At 31.7% G+C, this 25,599-nt stretch overlaps 1 protein-coding gene and 1 long non-coding RNA gene across 3 annotated transcripts in view; one reads left to right on the top strand and one right to left on the bottom strand.

The window, feature by feature from the left end:
• The window catches only part of UQCR-Q (Ubiquinol-cytochrome c reductase ubiquinone-binding protein), a 13,189-nt gene extending 6,989 nt beyond the window's left edge, over positions 1-6,200 (bottom strand). Inside the window, exon 1 of one of the 2 annotated variants that reach the window (XM_088277653.1) lies at positions 6,169-6,200. The gene's annotated coding sequence lies outside the window, so the exon portion shown is untranslated. Of the gene's footprint in view, positions 1-5,224; positions 5,239-6,168 lie in introns of those variants that run through there. The other variant, XM_088277652.1, reaches the window with a different exon arrangement.
• A 706-nt stretch (positions 6,201-6,906) lies between these two features.
• LOC148312129 (uncharacterized) lies at positions 6,907-8,635 on the top strand. Its single transcript, XR_015839278.1, has 2 exons — positions 6,907-7,052; positions 7,322-8,635. It is a non-coding gene; the product is annotated as an uncharacterized LOC148312129 (long non-coding RNA).
• The last annotated feature ends 16,964 nt before the right edge of the window (positions 8,636-25,599 follow it).

Here is a 25,599-nt window from a genome sequence, read left to right as displayed (position 1 = left end):
TAATGTTCCTTCTGCCCTTTTAAACACAAAATTTGTAACAATTTACAAACAAGTATATTGGAGATACAATTCTCTAAAAAACATTTTATAAAAGGGCAGAAGGAGTACCCACCACTTCCCGAAGCAAGTATACGAGCTGAAGGCTACGGTAACTACTTCACTCCCGCAAATTTGAATTTATTTAATGTTCCTTCTGCCCTTTTAAACACAAAATATGTAACAATTTACAAACAAGTATATTGGAGATACAATTCTCTAAAAAACATTTTATAAAAGGGCAGAAGGAGTACCCACCACTTCCCGAAGCAAGTATACGAGCTGAAGGCTACGGTAACTACTTCACTCCCGCAAATTTGAATTTATTTAATGTTCCTTCTGCCCTTTTAAACACAAAATTTGTAACAATTTACAAACAAGTATATTACAGATACAATTCTCTAAAAAACATTTTATAAAAGGGCAGAAGGAGTACCCACCACTTCCCGAAGCAAGTATACGAGCTGAAGGCTACGGTAACTACTTCACTCCCACAAATTTGAATTTGAATTTATTTAATGTTCCTTCTGCCCTTTTAAACACAAAATATGTAACAATTTACAAACAAGTATATTACAGATACAATTCTCTAAAAAACATTTTATAAAAGGGCAGAAGAAGTACCCACCACTTCCCAAGGCAAGTGTACGAGCTGAAGGCTACGGTAACTACTTGACTCCCACAAATTTGAATTTGAATTTATTTAATGTTCTTTCTGCCCTTTTAAACACAAAATATGTAACAATTTACAAAACAAGTATATTAGGGATACAATTCTAGAAAACACAATATGAATTATAAATAATATGCAACAATTTATAAACAACTACATTAGGGATACAATTCTAAAAAAAACAAATGAATTATAAATAACATGTAACAATTTATAAAAAATAATATTATAAAAAATTATGTAATAATTTTCAAACAAGTATATTATAACATATATAAGTATTATAAATGTCTAATTTTTACTACTAATATTTTTTTTCAAAAGTGTTTCCATTTCCGCTGTATTTACCCTTTTATCAATATTTTTCAATTTATTATTAAATATCCTACACCACTCATTTAATAATATTTTTGTAATATGATGACAAAATAAACTAATAAATGTTTCCTTATGAGTGGCACATGAAAACCAATTAAAATCGATACATAATTTTATCTGTCTAATTATTTTTTTACTAATTTTATCACTATAACATAGGTCAACAATAGCTTGGTAAACTAATTTATGTGTAATAAGAAAACTATTTAAAAAATCACTACTTGGATATAACAATCCCCCTGTTTCTGAATATTGTAGACTTTTTATTAAACTGTGCTCAGCTCATCTAAATTAATATTTTCGCTTAGTAAATTTTCCTTACATAAATTACATACATTTAATTTTGTCAAGATTTGTCTACATATAAAGCCTGCAAAATAAGAACCTGTATTTTTTTCAAAAAAATCAACACTATTAATAGTAATATTTTGTAAATGCTCTGCGCTTGCAATTTCATTATTTAATTCTAGAGACAGATCCATAGAAGGCTCCATAGTAGACAAATCCTGTGATTTTTTATACATACTTTTTAAAAAACTATACATGTTCATCATATTGTCACTATCACTTTCACAATTCCCTATTGATTTACCTGTTGTCATGCTATTTAATAATAGAGTCTTAAACGCACTTATAAACTGGTAACACGATGGCCGCAAATTCTGTCCTCCATGTGCTCGAATTTGGCCGAAGAAATTTTCTAAGGGGTCTTGATTTAGCCTCCTTAAATTTATAAATCTGAAGAAAAAAAAATTCAGTACCAAAAATAATTTTAACTTTTTTATAAAAGTAAGTCAATATGGTTCACTTACTTAAATCCCATTTTATGCAGATCTTCCCAAATTGCTCTCATTGAATTGATGGTCACTTGAAAATTATGCATTGTTATCGGTCTGCGCTCTTTTACAGTATTGCCATCAAATTCCCATGATTGTAATATTTTTACAGCTTCTGTCCAGAAGGTGAGATGTTCAGAGTTACGAGATATAGCATTTTTTAATCCTTTATGTTTATATCCAAAAGAATTCAAACTATCAAATAAGGAATTCATGAAAAAAATTATTTCCATAGAAAATTGTGCAGTGTCGGGTAGAGGAAAATTATTATGCGAAGAGTTTTGTTCTAATCTTCTAGCATTTAATAAAAGCTGCAATGTAGATCCTACAGAACGGCTGAATACTTGTGCAGCATATTTCACCTGAAATTTTAAATGTTATTCATTAACGTAAACATTACCTGAAATCACTACTACATACATCATAAATAAAACTCACTATCATAAATACGCATCATTAAAAAAGTAGATATAATTTTTATAAAGTTGACTGCGGTATTTGAATAAAAAATTTCTTTCATTATAACATACTCTTTAAGAAAAACTAAACAATAAAAAGATAATTACAATCAGACATGAGAATATAATAAACAATAGCAATTAATGTTGGAAAAAAATCATAGATGTCAATAGATGCTAAAAAATATATTTTAAAAATACATGTGAATGGGCACTATTTTATTTATGAATTGTTCAATTTACATACATAATCTATAGTAATTTCATTCACAACTAAGATCAATTATATTATATTGAGTTTTTCATATTGAACTCTTAACACAATATTATGGATATTGAAGGCCACCATGTTAGCACTCATATCTCATTATTGAAAGAGGCTGGAAATAGCTGAAGAGGGAAAATACCGACATTTATATAAATAGACAAATTTTAGACCAGAGGCAGTAATAAACACATTGGGACATATAAAACTGTATTTTGCAAAATTCATAAAGGAAACTGTCTGCGGTGATCTCCTTTATTACCATTCTCATTATTGCAGCAGGAAATATTTGAATTTTTAGGTCTGTTTTTAAGTTTTATCCATAAGGGTTGAATAAAAATAATAATACTATTTATTATTTACTTTACCTTCATTTTTTCTTTCCCCTTTGGGTTTATATGGCGTTCTGTCAGTTTGGTGTGTCTCACAGTTCCCCCGGCTCCGTCAATCTTATATAGTGCATCAATATGCTTCCATTCAGCTCTCTTTCCATCGCATAGGATATTTTTGGCCAAAAAATTATTCCTGAAACATTTCAACAAGTGGGGTGGATCAAAAATATGATAAATATTTATACCACTTACACAATATTTATAATTTTCTGGATGCGCTCCTGGAGAAACTCGAAGTATATCTGCTCGCGTATCTGAAATTAAAGAATTAATTGCAGACACATTGGAAGATCCCTGATCACTTACAGTGGCTCTTATGATGAAACCAGTTTTATTTATTTCATTAATTATTTCTTTTATAATAGTTTTTAGTAAAATATGTTGAGTAGAATTTTTCACAAAGTAAAAAGCAACAGGTATTTTCCAATTGTGCTTTATAACCCTTAGCATAAATACCAGAACATGATCAGCTACATTATCTGTGCGCCTCCCCATCCCACTGTTCTCGAATCCATCAATGACATCATTTGAAGGGTTATAACTCACATGTGTCTGAATAGCCATCTCATCAAATAATAAAACACATTGTCTAGAATGTTCATCCAGTTTCCTCGAAGTCTTTTTTAAATGATCTATAATTATGGGATTGATACCGGAAGATAAATCAATATTTGATAAAATGGGTTGTAGAGTGGATTTGCAAGGTAGGTTAAACTCTGTTCTCAAAAATTTATATGTTTTGTTACTGAGCTTAGCTATAGAAAGTGCCATTATCTTTTCTTTAAATGTGTATCTTCTACCTTTAGGATGTGAATTGATTAGTCTAAATTGTGCAGCGATAAATGTTTTGGGAAATTGACGCATTTTTGACAAAACTTTTTTAAAATAAAGAGTGGGAGTACTTCTAGTGTCAACTTTTTTTTTTAAGGATTTATTTTCTTTTAGAATTTTTTTAAAATCTTTACTTAGATTTTGAATAATTGACTCTAATATTTTTATTCTTTCGTGATCAGTATCAGTGGATGTATTTGGTAGAAGAACAGAACCTGACGGAGTAGGAAGAACAGAACTTGACGGAGTAGGAAGAACAGAACCTGACGGAGTAGGAAGAACAGAACCTGACGGAGTAGGAAGAACAGAACCTGACGGAGTAGGAAGAACAGAACCTGACGGAGTAGGAAGAACATTCTTTTTAAGAGAGCCCACTGTAGGAACCCTGTTTTCTTTATCACCTGTGGAGAAAGTATGATTATTAACATTATCTAATTGATTATTTATAAATTTAGAATTGCTGCACACATCCAAGGAATAAATGGGTGAAATTGACTCACTTGAACAAGGGATATCAATAATATTGCTGAAAAAACTTAAAGGCAAAGGCAGATTATGATTAGGAAGAGCCCCTTTTTTTAAACGATTACGTGCAACGTCACTGACATTGAAGTGATTAGAGCAAATTCGAGGATCTTTTATATTCAAAAAGTTATTAATATCCGTCAAATATGGGAACATTATCCTATACCATAACTCACCCTTACCTTTAGGAACACTAAAAAATTTTATTGAATAATTTCTCCTTGAAGGGCAGCCAGGAACAATACATTTATAACCCATTATATATGTTTGAAGGCACTGAAAATAATAATGCACTATTAAAAAATTATAAAAAAGCAAATGCAGATTCAATTCCGGCAGGTCAAAATGGATAATCCAAGTTGTTTGAAGGCACTGAAAATAAAAATTATGATACGTATAAAAATTGAAAATAAAGATTAATAAAGCAGATGTATGTAAGGAAGTAGAGCAAATCTCGAATCGAAATCGGTTCTAATTTTAATTGCCCGCAATAAAACTGCAACCAACAATAAGAAGATAAAAGAATAATTACCAGCAACATAATAAAACAAAAATATCAATATAATCGATGCTGCAATAGGTAGGCACCTACGGATTTCTATTTTTCTATCCATAATTGTCTATAGCCATAGTTAGTCCATATTTATTTCAAATATTTGAACAACTTGTTGGTATCTCGTATTTTTCGTTTGAACAACTTGTTGGTATCTCGTATTTTTCGTTCCCGTTTTGGTGTTTTTGTTAGTGTATTAGCGTGTCTCGTCATTTCTGGTCGTTTTTTGAACAATCTGACGTTTACGAGTCGACCCCCCCTGAGAACCACAGACCACAGACTAACTAATTTATATAAAGACCGCCAACTGCCTCGATTTTTTATGGCTGGAAGTGATATTCGCAAGCGGCCGGAAGTGACGTAAACGGCTAGAAGAACTAAGCTCCCAGCTGGGCGTGACTTCGCCGCGGCTGAATGTCGAATCCACCCGCCGAAATATTTATCATTCATTTTTCAGGTTAAATGGTATTTATATTGAAATTTGTTGTATTACATATTTTCAAAATTATAATATTAATATTACAAAGAAGACATTTCACTATCTAAATTTATTTATTTCAGTGTAAACAAAAATAGAAAGGTCACGGCTAAAACGCGACATTTATAAAAAGAGTTCAGGCGATTAATAATGGTTACTCAACTCAGCCTTACAACGGTAAATGGTAATGGTAACTTTTTTGAAATAATTATCTCAAACTATGTATAAATATAAGACTTTTCAACAAAAACAAAAACGATAGAATTTTCAAATTACTATATTATATTTAAAATTCTAGAAAATACAATATTTTAAAAGGGCGGAAGGAGTGCCCACCACTTCCTGAAGTTATGTTTCTTAACGGGGGTGCCAGCGCCCCTTTGTGGGCGTTTTGGAAGTCTGGCTAGGCGTTTTTAATTTTTTTGCATTTGGGGGGTGCTGCAGAAATTCAAGGGAGCGTTGTGTAAAGTAAGAAAAACTACACTTTCTTACGCAAAATTTAACTTTAACTTTGGCATAATACTCAATATTATCAAGTTCTTCATATACGGATTTCTATTTTTCTATCGATAATTGTCTATAACCATAGTCTGTGTATATTTATTTGAAATATTTGAAGAACTTGTCGGTATCTCGTATATTTCGTTCCCGTTTTGGTGTTTTGGTTAGTGTATTAGTGTGTCTCGTCATTTTCTGGTCGTTTTTTGAACAATCTGACGTTTACGAGTCGACCCCCCCTGCACAGACTAACTAATTTGGAGAACCAAGAAGAACTGGAGGCGAAACCACAGACAATGATTAAATAAAATGTAGAATCATTATCACTTGTTTATGGTTTCGATAATCTAACATTGTAGGTAGATACTTATTTTAATTTAAAAATGGGTATAGATTCTAATGAATATTAGTGTTATTGGAGTGTTTTGCCTTGAATTTTTCCTCTTGAATTACATGAAATTATAGTACCTTTAAACATAAAGAGTATGTCCACTCACGAGTAGGTATAAGCTGATAAATTTTAAATAGGGCCATAATTAACGATTTTGGATAAGCCATAACTAGATTTCAGAGTCACTTGGACTTATTTTCGTTGAGAATTATCACTCATGAATTACATTACTAGTGAATTAAAGTAACTTTTAACATATAGAATAAAGTATACTCGCTAACAATTTGAAATAGGCTATAAAACATATAACGTTGGAGCCCAAGTACAAATATAATAATGTTTTAGATTATGCGCGATATGCAAGAAGGTTTAAAACATTATTATTCCTCTTTCGACGACAAAGAATTAAAAATGAAAATGAATGAAAAAAATATGAATAGTGGGAAAAAGTATTTCGGGAAAAAAACATTTGAAAATTAAATACTATTTCAATATTATTTTAGTCAAGTTTAAAACTGGGAATATGACCTATTTTACTTGCGAAATGAATCTATGGAATTTGCTTTGACGTTTGGCTATACAATTATTTTTTATAGTTAGTCTTTGGTTTGGCGCAATATTTATTTGGTTACTTGGGTTACACGTTATTGAATTTGCATTATTTCAAGTTATACTTTGTTAGGTTCACCGGTATATTTAAGTCCATTGTCTTCATATTCATCTACGGTATACACAAAGGTTATAATATATACTCTTATATATTTTATTTGTAATTGTATCTTGTCTTAAAAATCCATTTACCTGTAATATATTTAAAATGAATGTAGAAGATAGGGGGTAAAGTCAGGACAAATTAATATTGTATTCCAAAATCAGAGATGGTATGGCATGTCATGTCGAGTTTCTTTTTGAACCTTCAGTGTATGTGACTATATTTTTCTGGAAACTGATGGGCAACATGTTTTACCTACCTACAAATAGATATAATCAATTATATTTTTTTGCAGATCTTAATATGTCAGAAGGAGCTTCTAAGAACACAAACGGGATCAAACCTCTATGGGTACAAGGAGAAGAATTGTACGGTCAACGATTTTTCTACCACAGGGAATATATTAGCACTGCATTTAATAACGTTAGTCAAAATAAACGTCCCAATAAACAAAAGAAAAGTAAAAAAAAATCAAGAGAAAGGAATACCCAAACAAATAGTGCTCTTCCAATGCTCGATATTAACAAGTTAATTACATCGTTTAGTGAAAATCGCGAGAAATTTTCCTTCCCTAATCCGGGGAGTAGTGTGCAGTCTGTTCTCCAATCATTTTCTACATTTTCTGAAGGACTGGAGAAGCTTTTTCCAAAGGGCGAAATACTCGACAGATTGGCTTCGACTTTTTCTGATACGGACCATATTTACTTAATATTAGGATTATATACAGTCCTGTGTAAACTAGATCACGTGTTACAAAAACAAATTTTGGTGCAGATACAGAAGCTTAATTGTAAAGTTGATTTACCTGGAAGAACAGTTGACGTGATAAGTAAATTACTGGAAAGTTCCTTGATTCAATCTTTTGGTGGAAATAATAACAGCCATTCAAGTGAATTGGATTTGGTCAATAAACCCAAAAATGGCTCTTTGGAGGACTTTTACCTATCTAATCATCAGATAGAATTTATAAATAGTAATAAATTTATATGTTTCATATGTAGACGGGTTTACAACAACGTCAATCCTGCAAGCCACATTATAAACCCTTCTCACGTACAAGGTCTATCAGCATCATCACCTTAGATATATTAACACGTTGACTGCCAACTACGAGATAACTCGTAGATTGTGTTCTTTGCTAGAACGCCGACTAGGAGTTAACTCGTACTGCGTTTACTTGCCAAATTCGTGCAGCTACGATAAAATTCCTAGTACAGTGCTAATATGGATAGATAGCTTGTGGGAAGAGAACAAAAAATCAATGCTGGCTTACATGAACAGAAAATTTATTAATAAATAAACTGAAAATCTAATTATAAATAAAATTATTCAAAATCAAGAAGTAAAAGTTTTTTATTTTATTGAATATGATTAAATGAAATCGGCTTTTTGGACCGGAATCCTGAATATTGCCACGGCAGTCAATGTGTTAAAATATGTATTTTAATTGTAATAACATTATTAATTGCTGAGCAATACAATCTAAAACATTATAAACCCTTCTCACGTACAAGGTCATCAGCATCATCACCTTAAATATATTCATATTTGTATTTTAATTTAAATAACTTTAAATAATATACTAAGCAATACAGTCTTACATTTTGTATATATTGCATTTTTATTTATTTCCTGTATCAATCACATATTAGGAAAACGATAATCATTTTAATTTTCCTATTGAAAATCAATATGATTATCGCTTTCCATTTTTTCATAATTTATAATTAAATTATTGTTCATTATTATGAATAATAATATAATTATAAATAAGAGAATACCATATATCTTTCATAATAATTGTAGAGCAACGACACATGACAATTTAAGTTAACTGGATAATGGTTTGAGAAAAACATAAAACAAAGTTTATTTTTGCTAGAATGTGGTGGGTACAATACTCATATTTTCTTTATGAAAATGTATTATAAAATAGGAGAAAAATACTCTAAAACATTTCATAATTAATATTGGAGAAATGATCTAAAAAGATCAGAATTCTGAAATAATAATAATAATAATTTGGATAATTTGTATAGCGTCATTTTTGTAAAATACTATCTCATGGGCGCTTACAAAGACTGGTAATAATAATAATAATAATAATAATGATGCTTGGAATCTCAACACTGGAGCGTGTCAACCTCGTCTGTGTTCAATGATGAGATTGGAGCTTTCATCGATGCAGATCAGTCTCTCCTGGAACCCTGCCACTCTGCCTTATCAAACCATCCCAATATAGTAGGTGAACAGAAGCAAACACACCACTAATGCTGCAGTGCCGGAGTAACTTCATAATGGCCCTGTATCCATTATTGTGACATTTTCATATCAGTTCACTACGTAAACTTACCCCACAATTCACTGCCATTTTGCTGCATACACAGGACTTGAAACATTCTATTCTTTACCTGCGTAGAGCAGTGGGCAGAGCAGCGTGCCAGCATATTAGGCAGCGCTCAATGGGATTAATACTGACATTTGATCTTCATCATTAGTATCAGCTGTTGTAAGACATGTCCTAAATACTTGAGGCCACCTATCCGTCTGACTTTTCCATTTATGAACACTTTCAACATGTATTTTTAGGTATAAACATGACCAGCTGCTCACATTTTTTGGTTTTTTATTTAAAGCATTCACAGATGGCAATTATTTGCCTAGGTCAGCTATCGATAGCACCATTATCACTATATCGTCTACATAATTTGTTTTGTTAACCAATTAATGCTTTTGAACAAGCAGTGTTTGCAGACGGCACATGTATAGATGTAGCGTGCCAACCTGAGCACTGCTTGCGTGTTTCAACTTATTTGGGATACATTAAGATAAACAACCGAACTGAGCTCGCTAGTTGCCACTTGAATCTTTTCATTGGAATTAGAAAATTTTGAAAAATAACTCTTTATATATTATTTTTTTATAAGAGTTGTGTTTTTTTAAACATTTTATTGCTTCCATTTTTATTTATTTTTTGAACTGGACTACTTTTAAATTAAGTAAAAATTAACAAAAAACCTGATATTTTTTAGTTAAATTTTTGTTGTGAAAAAAAAAACTTGAGTGGTTAGTTATTAATTAGTTTTAAGTTTTGAATAGAGATTTATTGGTGGAACTGCATTTTGTAAAATAAAATATCAGACCAGTCGGTTACGACAGTTTCGTACCCGGTCGCTGGTCAAATAAAATTGTTATTTTATTCTATAAAGTTATTAAATAATGACATGACGGTACAGTTACACGCAGTTTTGCCAACCTGAGTGCAACGAAAATCTTTCCCGCCAATTTTTTGTTTTATGTCATCTCCCTATATTTCTCGTATTTGAACCTAATAAAGAGAGATTTAAATCCAATTTCAAAAGATTTTGGCCGATTTCAGTAGGTCTACCAACATTTTGGTAGGGTTGGCAACGCTGGTGATTAGGCAAAATAGGTGCCGTTTATATTAATTTGATTTTTTTTGTGAAATAAATTTTATTTTGAATTCCTAGAAATCTCATATGAATCGAATTAGATATCAAGCGTAAATAGAAAACTACTAAACATGAATAAATGACTCGATCAAATTGAGCTAATTTTAAATTTGAGCTCTTGTAACGCCTATTATTATATCTTCTTCTTCTTCAAACCCTTATCCGCACCCGATGGTGCATAGGGCACTGCATCATATAAATGCAGTGTTATCGTGATCGTTAATACATGAAGGAAAGGTGATCAGCCCTCCGCTTTAGGTACCAGTCCAGGTAATATTGAATAAATATTAAATTGAAAAAATCAGTTATATTTATTTAACCCCCCTTGGGAATCGAACCCAGGACCTCCAGTACGGTAGCCGAGCGTGCTGACCATTACACTACGGAGGTGGATTATTATATACCTACCACTGTGCTTATCTTAGATACTTCTGTGTGGTACGTTCCTACCAGTAACTTAAATTTTAGATTAGATTAGTTTATCATTTAAGCGCGTGAAATCTATATGATATATTGAGCAAGAATTAGTGGAATAGGTATACGTACCTACAACATAAATATTCCACTAATTCTGTACCAACAGCATAAAATATAAATACATGTTATTTGCAGATGGATAAGGGTGAAATTGTATGAAATATTAAATAAATAGTTGTGGTAAGTCGTATAAATAGTTGGATGGCACGGGATAAAGGGAAATTTGAGTGTAAAACAATTCGGTTGAATAGAAATCTAACGCGTTTCCAGGACTCTTTGTGAGCATTGTGGGTTAGGAAACTATATCCTTTACTGCATTCGTGTACGCGCGTGGTCAACGTTCGGTCTGCCCGCTGTTGGAATGTACCGCAGAACATGGCCGCGCCGCAGAATATCCCAAACATTTTGGCAAATTTTGTTATTTTGGGCGGGATCCAGTGGCGGCACAGCCCGCAGTCACCCGATACCGATGTTCTGCGAAATCAGAATAAAGAATATGTTAAATGTTATGTTATGGTTTAAAAAAAAAAGGTTTTTTGTATTAGTATTTTAGTCGTATCCGACTCTTCGTCTGGATTACTATACCAGCATGCAAGTAACACTGCTACATCGCCATTCATATACACTTACATCTACACAAAATATTTGTCACATGCGTTATTGGTCGGACCGAAGACCAACATGCACTAAGTGGGTGATGATCTTCGGGCCGACTAAAGTGGTTTAAAAAAAAATATATTAATACCTTAAATATAAAAAGTTAAATATTGAAAATAATAAAATAAATCAACCTAACAGATACGTAAATCTGTATTTTCTTGAACTCATATAAGTGTTACACGCTAGTAGGAAGTACGGGTATGCGATACCGTATTTACTTAAAAATTGGTCAGGAATATATCAAAACAAAATAATTATTAAATTTTGAAATAGATTATACGTTTACATTTAACGAATTTACTGATTTGGAATTTAACCTGTGGAATAACGTGATACTTTTTTAAATATGAAAATAAAACAAACATAAATCTCAAAAAGCGATCTTTTATTGACAACTATTTATTTTTAAGAGTTGTTTTTTAATGCAACAATTAGAATGGCCCTTAAACTGGTTTTATATTGACAAGTGTTTATTTTTATTTTTTAATCATCATGTTATAATGCCAAATAAAAAAATAGTGCAAATATATTCCATTATTTGTCTGATTTCCAACCCCAAAGATATTCATCAAGAGTTGTTTTTTAATGCAACAATTAGAATGGCCCTTAAACTGGTTTTATATTGACAAGTGTTTATTTTTATGGTCAAATCATTATGTTATTCAACAAACTTAATGCTAAATCAAAAGAAAATATATTAGATTGTTTGTGTAATTTCCAACCCCAAAAGATATTCATCAAGAGTTGTTTTTTTAATGCGATAATTAGAATGGCCTTTAAACTGGTCTTATATTGACGAGTGTTTATTTTTATATTTAAATCATCATGTTTTTACACAAAGTAAATTCCAAATAAAAAATAGTATAAATATATTCCATTGTTTGTCTGATTTCCAACCCCAAAGATATTCCCAGAGTTGTTTTTTTAATGCAACAATTAGAATGGCCCTTAAACTAGTTTTATATTGACAAGTGTTTATTTTTATGGTTAAATCATTATGTCATTCAACCAACTTAATGCCAAATCAAAAGAAAATATATTCCATTATTTGTGTAATTCCCAACCTCAAAAAATATTTTAATATCAAGAGTTGTTTTTTTTAATGCGATAATTAGAATGGAATCATCATGTTATTACACAAATTTAATGCCAAATCAAAAATTTTTATGAATATTTTCCATTGTTTGTCTAATTTCCAACCCCAAAAGATATTTATGAAGAGTTGTTTTTTTAATGCAATAATTGGAATGGCCCTTGAACTGGTCTTATATTGACAAGTGTTAATTTTTATATTTTAATCAGCATGTTATTACACAAAGTTAATGTCAAATAAAAAAAAGTATAAATACATATATTCCATTGTTTGTCTGATTTCCAACCCCAAAAGATATTCATCAAGAGTTGTTTTTTTTAATGCGATAATTAGAATGGCCCTCTTGTCCGAACATCTTATGTCAAGTATGCACATTAGGGTGGCTCCACATGGTCTGGCGAGTTTTCCCCAATTATGAACCCTTTGGACGAGGGTCTTTTTAATTAAAACTTACGTAATTTATTATTCAGTAAAATACATTTTTTTCTGCGCAAAGACAACCGACGAGAGGGGAATGTTTTTCTCGGATCAAAATAAAACAAAGGAAAGGTGATTGGGGACAACCCTCTATAGGATTAACAAACATTATATGGGTTTTTTTTTCCGCAGAAAGTATCCGTTACACAAAGCACAATAGTATTCATAAAATATGTAGAGTGAGGAAAGTTTTTTGGAAATTATTTTTGTAAGGTGAATATTATTTACTATTTATTAAATGGCATATATATATGTACATCGTATAACATAACATGAAATAAAACAACATAAAAATCTTTAAAAGACAACAATTAATGAAAATAAATATAAGTGATTTTTAACATTAATATTCACATTCGCCATGTATCGTATGTGACTGGTACATGTAGTGCAGGGTAAATCAGGTGATTAAACAATAAAGATAAAATTGCTTTTATACAATGCAGTGCCCTATGCACCATTGGGTGCGGATAGGGATTGAAAGAAGAAGCAAAATGGCAAAATCTCCACGTCCCTAGCGCGTGTTAGGCTACCGTGCTGCAGGTCCCGGGTTCGATTTAAATACATGCATAAGACCAATCATGACGTATGCTGTGAGAACAAAAGCTGACACAATCAGAACCAAAAACTTACTCAAAACATCGGAATTGAAAGTCTTAAGAACTTTCACAGGGAGGACGCTCAGAGACAGAATTCGAAACGAAGATATCAGGCGGACCCGTGAGACCAAAGATGTCGTACGATGGAGTAGAGAAAGAAGATTTTAGAGAGAGACCATGTCAACAGGATGGATAAATCAAAGATCCCATACATTGCGACTAACGAAATACCACCGGGTCACCGCCTTCTCGGAATACCACCAAAGAGATGGAAGGATAGCTGGGAACCAACATCACAGGAGAAGCTACTTTCTTGAAAAAAAAACTGATCTTCAGATCTAATATAAGAAAAGGAAGGAGAAAAAGAATGTGGAACCCGGGACCGTACGGTAGCCGTGAAGGTATACATAAATATCGCTAACTCCTTTCAAGAACGTCATAAATCAAAAAACTTGATTTTTCAGGAGAACGTTTTTAAAGTTTAAAAATATAATACAATGTATTAAAAATAAATATGAAGCCACTTATTGAACTTTTTACTGTGCAACAGATCTTTGTAGGTAAAACCTGAAGGTTTTTTCTCCATTTAAAAAATATTAAGCATATTTAAAAAAAAATATTCAACAATACCTTTTCATTCAAAATGCAAAAACAACACTTTCTGCCCTGTAGCGGGTAAATATTAAGTTAAAAATATGCCTCTTTTGCTAGGATATAGTACATTTTCTAGGCATTCCAAAAACATGCACAATTGAAAATTGACGATTTTTGAATTATGACGTTCTTGAAAGGAGTGAGCGATATGTATTATATATTCTGTCCGAATTTATACGCCAACGCGAAATATTTTTATTATATAAGTAGTGCTATTTCCATTTTAAGTACTGAAACTGCCGCTGGAGAATAAGACAACACTATATTGAACGATAAAGACCGTTGAAATATACGGAAAGACTAAATTAATCATAAGATTATTTCCACCCAATTTACAGGAGAAGATCCGTTGTAATTTAAACTTTAAGTTTTTTACATTGCACACGATAAAAACGAAGACTGTGAAAAAGTATTTTAGCTCAATTAATGGCATTTTGTGAGCAAAAGCGGCATTTGAGATAAAAACAACGCAGTTTTTTCAGTCGGAATTTTATCACCACCCTATACTACAAATTCTCTAGAAAAAATTGAACTATTTGAAAAGTCACTATAACATTAGCACTAACTCGATTTTTTCTTGAAAAAAAAACTTTAATGCGAGAAGTTTAAATGATAGTTTCTAGTTTTGAGGTTATAAAGTCAGACTTAAGTTTCTGAAATATAAATCCAGGAATGTTTAATAATATAATGCTATCCGAGATTTCTGAATGGGAACGAAACTTTTTATTTCGTTGATAATAATTGGTTGCCCGCCCTTAAGCAATTATTTTGCTTTATTATATTCGTGTAAATTTGGAGCTAAATTTCATGCCCGCGACCGCAAAACAAAGCGAGATAATTGAATTATTGTTTTAATTTCCGTACCTATATACAAATAAAACGAGGGAGATCCCTGTAGACCAAACTCTTGCAACTTTACTTTAAATTACTTTCTTGAATTTTATACAGGGCTTTGTATAATATTATTATTATGTTTAACGCGAATAAGGTTACGAAAGAAAAAGTAAACAACGAAAATTTAATGTTCTTATTAGCTGTTTCCTCCGAAGGTAAATTGATGAAGTTTCAATATTGAAAACAAGCCTAAATCATTATATTTAGAGCAAATTTGTTTTGATTTATATTGGTTTACGCAGGGGTGCGGTTGTAAAGATGCCAGGAATATCGATTAAATTAAATTTTTTATTTTTATTTAATTTAATTTATTATTAATGTTTATTTTATGACGTGGTACCTAAGCATGTAACCAACTGGCATCACAAATGCAATATGATAGATCGTCTCCAAATAAAATCCACACAAGTACCATCAGACGTTTTGGTTCTCTCAGCAAAAACTGTCAGTGTTGACTACTATTACTGCTTCCATAACGCAGTTTCTCCTTAGGGGTAGGCAGAGTGGATGTATAGGCAGTATTAACGTTTTATCACGATGACGTCGTTGTTTTCACACATATTGTTAATTGTATTTAAAAGTCAAATTTGTTTTAAATGCAAACTTATTGTTTGTCTTAATATTTAACTAAAAACACATATTACATTGTGTGTGGCGTACGCGCTGGGCACATTTTGAGTTTATTAACGTAAACACGACTACAGAAGTTCTCATCAGCAGGTGAAAATATTTTTTTTTGATGAAAATGAAAAGATTTAATTATTAAAATGTGTACCAAGAGTTTCATTTGTGAAAAGAATTTAGATGTAATACGCTCCTTATCATTCATTGATCACATACATATTACTTAAAAACAGTAACACTTAAAAATTAAAAAGTTTTAAGTGGTATTAATGGAACGATGAATAGGTCGCTATGTGGTAAGGTGATGGTAAATTATCAGCAAAATATTTCTAGTAAATATAAGTTACTAGGTCTAGCTCTTGCTGACTGATTGGTTTCTAGGAGAAACAAATCTAGATGAGTGTTATAATTACCATACCATAAAGTTAACAATTCTCCTTCTTCTCCTAACCCTTATCCGTACCCAATGGTGCATAGGGCACTCCACCTTATCGAAGCAGTGGCATCTTGATCGTTACTTACATGAAGGCAAGGTGATCAATCCTACGCTTCAGGGTAATATAAAATAGATATTATTTTGTAAAATCAGTAATATTTTATTTTCATCCCCCCTTGGGAATCCAACCCGGAACCTACAGCACGGTAGCTAAACACGGTAACCATAACATCACGGAGGGGGACACAAGTAAATAATGCTTAAAATAATCAAAAAATAATTAAGATGTGATATTAATTGGTGATATCAATATTTATTTGCTGGACTCTAAAGATACCGCTGTTCTGACCTATGAAAATATGATGGCATCACATGGTATGACAAGGTGCATAAATGATAAAACTAGGGAAGCTGTCATACAACAGATCACGACTAGCTCGTGTTTCGACTATATTTTTGTGCGTGATAGGGAGTGCGTACTACTACAAGCTTGTGTTCTGGAGTGCGCTATTGCTGACCACTATACGACTGCCGTCTCCATCGTTCCGTTGGAACAAAGGCAAAATAAAGGAATGAGTAAATAATCAAGGGTTAGTGTTATGAAAATTGTAAAATGTTTAAATTCCTAATTTTTCTCTCTTTTTTGTGTGTATATTAGGTTAAATCGTTAAAAACAATAAAAAATATGGCACACAAGGTGGCTTGGTGGGTCTCTGCAAAAAATTGTTTTAATATTGTTTAAAATTGTGCTTTAAATAAATGTATACAAGTAATGTTCATAAAAATAATATTGGCTATTAACAAAATATGAATAAGGTGTGTCTGGTAGCCATAGTGGCTAAGGTACGTGTTGCGCTAAAATAGGCAAGCTTTCTGAGCTAAGCTCACCTGCAGTGTAAAGCTCTGTGCAGTTTTTGCAGATGTTCCGGTAAAGTGGTTGCACCTCGGCTTAACGTAAATCCCTTGCGTGACGTTTAGAAAATACGGCACTGTTATATTCAAGGACCGGATCCTGCGGAAACTTTAATATGTTGACAAACAGGATTTTTATTTTTATTATTTTTTTTTTGTATCTTCTTCTTTCTTGCTCCATTTCAACATATCGTCTTTGTAGTGTTTTAGTATCAGCTCTTCTCGTTCTCAGGTTGTAGGTCCTTCGATCATATACATGTCACGTAGGTCATGCCTTCGAATCGTGTTATCTTCCTATAGCATCCATAATTTTTTTGTCCTCAGATGTCTTTCGAGGAAGATCCATGGCGATCGCAAGGTTTACAATATATTTAGGTTCTCTACGCCCTATGTGCCCATAGGTAATATCTCAATTGCCTTTCATCTGAAGAGATTCAATCTACTTTCATCATTCTTTTGCCAACTATATTACATTATCATTTACTTATCACAGGTCAAAACATCTGTCACTGAAATAACTCCCGATTCTGAACAAACGTACAGTTAACATTGTTATTTTAATAGATGGAAGATATTTTTTTCGGTTTTTCGTTATTAAAAAGGAATCATTTTAACTTTTATTTAAATTTACAACATTTTGAGTGTGTCCAAATACTTGTTCACAAAATCTGGATTATCTCCAATTACAGGAGTTATTTTCATATTATTTTTTTTTATCATAAAAATACTATAAAAATAACTCCTGTAATTGGAGATAATCCAGATTTTGTGAACAAGTATTTGGACACACTCAAAATGTTGTAAATAAATTATCTGGTCAAATTATAAGCTTAATAATAAAAATGAAAATGGTATTTTCTGGCGTTTCTCATGTGTGTGATTATAATCCAGGATTCGGATCTCACATACTAATATAAGAGTTTCTGCTTAATAAAAAGCTTCTTTACATCTCACCAATAGATGTCTCTAGTGAAGTTCTAGTGATTCAAGAACAAGGTTTCTAAATTGGTTCATATATATAGAACTTCCAAGAATTTGAGTAGTGTGGTTGTCAATAATGGGTAGAATTGGTGAATGTTACACGTGTGTAAAGTGATCACTTAAACCAGCCTATGACGGTCGTCAGCCCCGTAAATGCCCAGACTTCCATATTCTTCTTCATCTTTGATGAGATGTCAATTTTTTTATTTAAATGCAACGTTAGAGGGAGATTATTTAAAGGTATTTAAGTTTTTATTTGTGTAGGTACGTATTTAATAAACATGTAGATTTTATCTTAGAAGGTAGATATTTGTTTTATGATGAAAGTTCTCTAGGAATCTGTATCCGCGTGCGGCGCAGAAGTTTATCATGACTGTTTGAAAGGAAACTCCAGACTCCGAGCTGCTTATTGCCATCTCTAGTTACAGATACACAGCTCAACACGTATCGAGAAGGGCTGCCTAAACGGTGGGTATCAAAAATGTCGTTAGCTGTTGCGCCTGGGATGAGTATTCTGAGAAAAAGGTAATAAATCAAGGCATTATTACGTCTTATATTGTTATACATATTAAGCTGATAAGAAGAGATAATACACTTTGAATTTAGCCAACAGGCCGAGAAGCGTGGTGTAATGGTCAGCACGCTCGTCTACCGTTTTGTAGGTCCCTGGTTCGATTCCCAAGTAAGGGGGGGGGGTCAAATAAACATAAGTGATTTTTTACTGTAATATTTATTTAATATTACCCTGGACGCACCTGAAGCGGAAGGCTAATCACTATTCCATCACCGATCAAGATAACGCTGCGTTTATATGATGCAGTGCCCTATGCACCATTGGGGTGCGGATAAGAGTTTAGTAAAAAAATGTTATATAGCCAGTGTCGACCGTTTGCCGCACATTGGTCTGAGGGATCGCATTTCAATATATTCAGTTCACATTCATCCTTCTTTTTCCAATTCCATGCTTCACTTCCATAAATTAGGGTTGAAACCAGGACTCCGTCGGGTACTGCCAGTTTTTTCGATGATAGGTTTTTATTAGCTATTTCAGTGATTTATTTCATATATTCCAGCACATTCGGAGAAGTGTAAATATTTGATTAATATAAATAACTTTTTTATATTGTAGAAAAATTAAAGCAACAATTTTAGTTTTCAAATGTACGGCTTGTCTATCGTATCGTTTGCGGTTCATACTTCTCAAATTTTGTTATTGTATAAAATAACAAAATTGTCCGCCTCCGTAGTGTAATGGTCAGCACGCTCGGCTACCGTTCTGGAGGTCCCGGGTTCGATTCCCAGGGAGGGTCAAATAAATATAAGTGATTTTTTCACTGTAATATTTATTCAATATTACCCTGGACTGGTACCTGAAGCAGAGGGCTAATAACCTTTCCTTCCTTTGTAAATGATCAAGATAACACTGCGTTTATATGAAGCAGTACCCTTTGCACCATTGGGGTTCGGATAAGGGTTTAAAAAAAAAGATTTTTATAATAAAAAAAATTAAGATATCCGTAAAAAAATGTGCCGGAACACCGTCCAACCGCGTTACATGAAAAAAACCCTGGATATATCGCTCACTCCTTTCAAGAACGTCATAAATAAAAAAACTTGCTTTTTCAGGAGAACGTTTTTAAAGTTATAATATAATAAAATGTTTTAAAATTAAATATCAAGCCACTTATTGAACTTTTTACTGTGCAACAGATTTTTAAAGTAAAACGTGAATGTTTTTTCTCCATTCGAAAAATATTTAGGATATTTAAAAAAATAATTAAACAGTACCTTTTCTTAAAAATGCAAAAACAACACATTCTGCCCTGTAGCGGGTAAATATTGAGTTAAAAATATACCTCTTTTGCTAGTACATTTTCAGGGCATTCCGAAAACATGCACAACTGAAAATTGACGATTTTTGATTTATGACGTTCTTGAAAGGAGTGAGCGATATGTGAACCTGGATATATATATATATATATATATATATATATATATATATATATATATATATATATATATATATATATATATATATATATATATATAGATATATATATATATATATATATATATATATGTAATAAAATAACTAGGTACCTACCTATACATTTTATTAAGTACTTACAAATAGTACCTACACAAAACAGTTCCAGCTCACAATAAAACAAAAGACTTCCGATAATATTATTAACTGTCAGAATCAGATAGATAGATAGATAGATAGATATAAAAATTATTATAAAGATAAATTAAGAATAAACTTTAATTACAAAGCAACACATTGTTTATTTTATTATTATACACCCACTTTACATATTATTTACACTTAATTTTCAAAAGGAAAATATTACCACGTTATAAAACGACAATTTTGTTAATTGGAAATGGATTATGAAACATTAGATGTATTAAAACAATTACTACAATATGTTCGGAGTGAGAGAGAAAAATTAGAAGATGATCAAAGAAAACGATTAGAAGATAATCAAAGAAGACGTGGAAATCTAAGAACTATTGATAAAATTAAAGATAAAAGTCCATGTAAGATTTGTGAAAATTTAAATAAGGGAACTCGATATCACTCTGAAGCAACGTGCTGGTTTAAAACAAAGGAGGATGATAAGATTAATAAAAATGAAGATTTACAAATTACACAGAAACAGTGCTTGAAGAATGAAAATAAAAATAATGTGAAAAAAATTTCTACAAAATATAAAATAAAATATACTCCAGAAAAGAAGAATTTCGAAGCAGATTGTGTGAGCAGGAATCCAGTATTAGAATCGAAGGAAAATGCAAATGAACAATTAAAAGTTGTAAATTTGGTTAAATTAGAAGATATTTTAAAAGATCAGAATAAAAATGAAGACATACAAATAACACAGAAACAGTGCTTGAAAAATAAAAATAAAAATAAAGTAGAAAAAACTTCTACGAAAGATAAAATAAAATATACTCCAGGAAAGAAGAATTTAGAAGTAGATTGTCTAAGCAGGAATCCAGTATTAAAATCGAATGAAAATGCAGATGAACAATTAAAAGTTATAAATTTGGTTAAATTAGAAGATACTTTAAGAGATCAGAATAAAAATGAAGGAATTCAAAAGAAAAAAACAAATGGATTGAAAAAAAACTGTGTCTACTTTAAAAGGGTCAAGAAGAAGAAAAAAAATACAAAAAAAAAAGAAAGAAAAAAAGAACGGAAAAAAGAAATAAAAAGAAAGAAAGAAAAAAAAACAAGAAAGAAAAAAAAGAAAGAAAAAAAGAAGGAAAAAAGAAAGAAAGAAAAAAAAATTATCATATCACTGAACTTATACCAGTCCATTCACTACAAGAAGATGATCCGGAGGACGAGTGAAAATTTTACTATGAATTTTCATCCCCAAGGGGGGAGATGTAATAAAATAACTAGGTACCTACCTATACATTTTATTAAGTACTTACAAATAGTACCTACACAAAACAGTTCCAGCTCACAATAAAACAAAAGACTTCCGATAATATTATTAACTGTCAGAATCAGATAGATAGATAGATAGATAGATATAAAAATTATTATAAAGATAAATTAAGAATAAACTTTAATTACAAAGCAACACATTGTTTATTTTATTATTATACACCCACTTTACATATTATTTACACTTAATTTTCAAAAGGAAAATATTACCACGTTATATATATATATATATATATATATATATATATATATATATATATATATATATATATATATATATATATATATATATATATACCTATGAATCTTTTAGGTCCAATATAACAAAGACGTTTTCAGTTATTAAAAAAATAGTTTTCTCCCGTGCATTTATGTCACCCTTGATTTGAACACTTGACTGTACCGTAGTCTGAACAGTGCAATTAGTGCAGTACTGTGGAGTTTGTGGATGTGTGCGTTTCATTGTGCGCACACCCCCACACCGACAGGCGGAGATATTCTGTGCTTTGTAAAGAACTTCCTTACCTCCAATTGCTTCTGGGAATTCATTGAATGTTTTACATGTTATCACGGAGAACTGCCAATAACTAAACTTCTTGCGTTGTTTGCACTCCGTTAACTTAAATACACGTGAAAAGAAAAACAATTTTATATCTTGCAACACAGATAAAGAAGACTATGGAAGTCTGGGTATTTACAGAGCTCTTGATCTCTCATAAGCTGGTTTAAGTGATCACTAATAAAAGTTAATTTTATGAAAATTGTAAAATGTTTATATTCTTAATTTTTTTCAAATAATTTTAATTCTTTTTTGTGTCTATATTAGGTTAAAATCACCGACAAGGCACACAAGGTGACTTGGTGGGTCTCTGCAAAAAAAAATGTTCTTTAGAATTTATACTTATAAGTATTTATACTTATGTATAAATTGTGAATAACTACTAGTACTAATAGTACTATAAGTATTTATACTTATGTATAAATTGTGAATTAAATAAATGTAAACAAATAAAAAAATGATAAAAAACTCTCTTCTTCTAACCCTTATCCGCACACAATGGTGCATAGGGCACTGCATCGTATTGACGCAGTGTTATCTTGATCGTTACTTAAACGAAGGCAACGTGATCACTCTTGCGCTTTAGGAACCAGTCCAGGGTAATATCAAATAAATATAAGAGTGTTATATCACATTTTTTCCCCCCGCCCTGGGAATAGAACCGAGATCTCCAGCACGGTAGCTAAACACGCTAATTATTACACCACGGAGGCGGACACTTTACATATTATTTTTTTGTACAGGTAAGAATATTATTTTTTTGAGTTAGATGAAACAAAATTCCACTTAATGACGTATAAACCTTGTACATAATAAGCAAGGAAAGTAAAAAAATACAACTGCCATCTAAAAAAACATAAATAATAAGCAAGCTAAAAAATAAACGCAACTGCCATCTAAAACAAACTTTTAAATAATAAGCAATGTAAACAATAAATGCAACTGCCATATAAAAAAAGGCTTTTAAATAATAAGCAAGGTAAACAATAAATGCAACTGTCATATAAAAAAAAAACGTTTTTAAATAATAAGCAATGTAAACAATAAATGCAACTGCCATATAAAAAAGGCTTTTAAATAATAAGCAAGGTAAACAATAAATGCAACTGTCATATAAAAAAACGTTTTTGAATAATAAGCAAGGTAAACAATAAATGCAACTGTCATATAAAAAAAACGTTTTTAAATAATAAACAAGGTAAACAATAAATGTAACTGTCATATAAAAAAACGCTTTAAAATAATAAGCAAGGTAAACAATAAATGCAACTGTCATATAAAAAAAAACGTTTTTAAATAATAAGCAAGGTAAATAATAAATGCAACTGTCATATAAAAAAAACGTTTTTAAATAATAAGCAAGGTAAACAATAAGTGCAACACCCATCTAAACAAAAAACCTTGCAAATAATAAGCAAGGCAAACAATAAATGCAGCTTCCATCTAAAAAGAGCTACCGTCCTTACTGTTTTAAAACAGATTCCATATCCGACCGTAATTAGAAAAAGAGTTGGTGCTCGGGTTTGTTAAAAAAAGGCGGGAAAAGTGTCTTTCTTTGTTAAAAGCACGTACAGTATGCTTATAAAGTAAGTGAGAGCATAGATCACTTAGCGTCGGGCGTCGCGGAACGCGGGAAAATTGTTAATCTGAAAAAGGCTGTAACGAAACACGGGGAACGGGTTAATATTCCCGGATTGTTTGCCGGCGCTAGAAACACTCTTTTATTGAGATTTATACGGGATTATTTATGAATGCATAATTGTAGCGGCATTAATCTGTCAGCAGGGTCAATGAATCACCCGAGCACAACCCACCAGCCCTGGTAGCTAATAAATCCTACAGTAAACACGTAATCAACACAAATCATAAACCTAAAATGCGTCATCGATCACGGACCAATAGCAATTTTCCGTTTGACGCGTGTGCTTTTGGGCGTTTTCACTTTTCGGATCCGACTTTATGAGCGTTGTTAACGCGAGAAAATCGATTACTTCTCTTGGATTATGCATACAGTAATCGGGCTGATAAAAAAGATGATTGAAGATATATGGGAAAATCATGTCATATACACAAAGGTAGGCCAGTGGTGTAGCTGGGAACACATTATTTCACGTTTATTTTAAAAATATTAATAAATATATACTTTTTGCACTTAAGCAGTCGAAGAGATAAGATATATATTTTTTGTTACATATTTCTTTTTCTTCTTCTTGGTGTAGGCCATATGGCCTGCTTTTGAGAGGGATTAGCCTCCTGCAATGTCGATTTCCAGCTGTCGATCCATCTCTTTGGTGATCTTCCCGGGAATCGTCTACCATGGAGTTGGCCGTACAGTGCAATGTGAGAGAGTCTTTTATTTTAATTTTTATATATTTCAATTAAATTATAATTATGAAAGATCTTGTAATCGTTTTTCTTTCGGTTTTCTCTTTTAAAATACATTTAACAATAATGCAGAATGGACAAAACCAAAAATAGAATTTATATTAGACAAGAAATTTATATTTAATTAATTGATTCGGCAGTCACTTTGTGGTAATATATTATACATCTATTTTTAATTTAAGTTTGACTTGGTAAATACCAAGTGCTTGAAAATGATGCGGAATGCATCGAAACACGTGTCACAATAGATTTTAAGAAATAGTGGTAATTACCAAGTAAAACCTAATATGTTTTTTTTAAAAGTGGATTAGGAATTTTAGTCCCCCACTTAACCCTTTCCGGGCCCCAAAATTAAAAAAAAATCTAGGTAGACAGTTACATTCCAATTGGATTTTTTTTTGTCCTCAGCTCCACATACTATTGTAATAGATACGAGTGACAAAAATTTAAGCTTGGAATTTAAATACATAATACTAATGTTGGAAAAAATGTCGAATAACATCCGACATGGGACCTAAGAGTAAAAAATCGATGACGAATGAGATTCGACATTGGACCAGTAAGGGTTAATGAAATATATTAAAATGGCTTCAAAACTTTTGCTTGGTATTTTTAAGAATTGATTTATCCTAGTTTAGGTTAGGGGAAAATGAAACATATCTTTTGTCCAATATTTTCTTAAGTACAATGCTTATAGCGGGGTGGTGGCCGTTATGATCTAGGGGTGGGAGGTCCATACTAGGGGTCGTATAGTTTAAGCACGCGTGGCTCTAGATGGAATCGTTCCATAATTCAGAGCCTTGTTGGCTACCCCTTCCAGGGCCTTTTAGTGATTGGAAACGGTTCATATCCTGCGCGGTAATTATGCCGCTCTGTGCCACTTCCG

This window comes from Brachycentrus maculatus, unplaced genomic scaffold (genome assembly GCF_059751285.1).
Source record: "Brachycentrus maculatus isolate JH-2025_06_01 unplaced genomic scaffold, ASM5975128v1 h1tg000049l, whole genome shotgun sequence".
Taxonomy (NCBI): Eukaryota; Metazoa; Arthropoda; class Insecta; order Trichoptera; family Brachycentridae; genus Brachycentrus; species Brachycentrus maculatus.
This window is presented reverse-complemented; position numbering and strand designations above follow the sequence as displayed.